Raw genomic sequence first — 2,280 nt, forward strand, 5'->3', positions numbered from 1 at the left:
AAAAAAAAAAGAAAGAAAGAAACAAAAGATGAAAAGTAGAAGATGAAAATCACAGGTAAATCCATTCCTCAGGGATAACATCATCCATGTTCTAGTACAAATCTTTCTAGACCCTTTAATATATATCTGTTTAAACAACATAAATAGGATCATGGTGCACATACTGTTGTGGAACCTGCTTATTCCGCTCCATGATGCATGCTGTGTGTCTTCCCGTGTTGATAAATAGAAATTTGTATGTTTTTTAACGGCAGCCATAGTGTTTTATGTAAGAATGGGACCATACTCCACAGAACTATTCCAGTTTTTTACTATTATAAATAATGCTGTGATGAGTATCTTTGTCGATCTCCACCTTTGGACATCTGTCCAAGTGCTTCCTTAGAAGAAACTCCTGCAGTAGAAATTGCTACATCAGAAGTTTTGACATTGAAAGCTTTGATACAAGTTGTCATTTTCCCAGGATAATGAATGATCCATTGAAGGCGGCTATTCTGGCGCCTCCCTCCCTGCTGGATTCTGCCCCTCCCCCACTGGCTTTCCTAAGGCGTGTTGACTCTTTTTCAAACCCTAGATGTGTCTGTTATGAGAGCGGAGCATCTGCCTTTGGCTCACATGTGCCACAAAACATGCCGCAGCCTGGGAGTGCTCCACCTCGCCGCTCTCACCTGCAAAGCCAGACCTCGCCCGGTCACATGGTGCCGAGCCCACAGCGCTCCAGGGAGGAAGTGGCCCAGCTGGGAGCACACCCCGAGCAGCCGCCTCTGGTGAGTATCCCAGGCCCTGTGGGCTGGGCCTCCCTATTTCATGATGAGCCAGTGAGCCCAGAGAGGGCCCTGAGGGGGCTTGCAAGGTCAGCAGAGGGTCGCAGCAGAAGGAGAGACAGAAAGCCTTTCAGTAAGCAAGCAGGCCCTGGCCACGGCCCTGCACTGTTAACGGTCCTACGTTCTGAGGTAGGTGGGTAGGGACAGGCGTGAGGGGACGGGGACCATGCAGTTCTCGATGGCCCTCTTCTGCTTCTGTGACACAAATGCAAGTTACCACCAGTGGTTCTCTCTCGGCCTCCTGTTGTCACACCGTGGCACTCGAAGGAGTCTGCTCCGTGCGTGGGGAATGCCGCAGCTCACTGACGCAGGGCGATGGAGATGACTACTCTTAGCAGAAGATCAACAAGTGGCTGCCCCCACCCCAGGAATGAGTCGGCCTTGTCTGTTCCAGGGTGAGGAGCAAACCCATTCAGGAAGGAAAAAGCCCATTCAGTTCGTGGCATCAGCTCCTGCCTACCGTAGTTGAAGCACAACCCAAAGGTTGGCTGAAGCGCTAGAGCAGAGGTTGGCAAACTACAGCCCGTGGGCCAGGCCCCACCTGTTGCCTGTTTGTGTGAATAAAGTTTTATTGAGACTCAGCCATGCCCACCATTTACATATAGTCCAGGGCCGCTCTTGCATTACAACGGCAGAATTGAGTACCTGAGACACAGACCATATGACCCACAAAGTCTGAAATATTTGCTATTTGGCCCTTTTTAGAAAAAGTTTGCTGACCCCTGCCCTAGAGATTTGTAGTGAGGGGCAGCAGAAAGCCATAGGCCTGGTGTGTGTTCAAGGGGCCAAGCCTTCCTTGCCCATAAACCCTGGTCCCATCATCCCACCTTGCACTCACCTTCAAATCCGGGGCTCAGGCCCGGGAGCGTCCCTGGCCCAGTGCGGGAGCATTTTACGTGTATTCAGTAGATGTGACTGGCCAGGAGCTGCTTAAATACACTGTTTACCCGAAGCCCAGCTGCATCGCTCCGGCTAACAGAGGATTGTGAGTCCTTTGTGCTTGAAACCGTCCAGTCTCAATTCTTCCCTGTCATAAGATTGGTCTGTTTCTTCTCTCCCCACCCCTCCCCCACTTTTTTCTAACAGAACAAAGAATGCATTTTGCGCTCTAGAAAACAAATGCAAATCTGTGGTTTATAAGGCTGAATCATTTTCTAAACCTGTAGCACATCAGGAGCCCTGACAGACCACTTTGCAGAGAGAGCACAATTTGAAGCTAGAAAAAAGTTAGTGATCCTTGGAAAGGGATCAGAAGTGTCATAGAATGTACTAGCCTTCCAGAAGAGTTTGTGCTCAAAGGGAGCTTTCTAGCTACGCGGCCACTTTACAGCAGTCCCCACTGATTACAGGAGGCAGAATTCCGACACCCCTCATGTCTCACGGGAGCTGCTTCTGTGTGGCTGGAGGTGCTTCTTGGGGTGGGCCTGCGGCTAAGCCCGGTGCTGTGCTGGGTGCC

General features: G+C 50.4%; 1 protein-coding gene across 1 annotated transcript in view; it reads left to right on the forward strand.

Annotated features, from left to right (window-relative positions):
• The window catches only part of LOC105827271 (chromosome unknown open reading frame, human C11orf24), a 9,888-nt gene that overhangs the window by 3,026 nt on the left and 4,582 nt on the right, over nucleotides 1-2,280 (forward strand). Inside the window, exon 2 of the mRNA XM_012665334.1 lies at nucleotides 575-767. The gene's annotated coding sequence lies outside the window, so the exon portion shown is untranslated. The remainder of the gene's footprint in view (nucleotides 1-574; nucleotides 768-2,280) is intronic.

Source organism: Propithecus coquereli, unplaced genomic scaffold, assembly GCF_000956105.1.
Source record: "Propithecus coquereli isolate 6110/MARCELLA unplaced genomic scaffold, Pcoq_1.0 Scaffold120, whole genome shotgun sequence".
Lineage (NCBI taxonomy): Eukaryota > Metazoa > Chordata > Mammalia > Primates > Indriidae > Propithecus > Propithecus coquereli.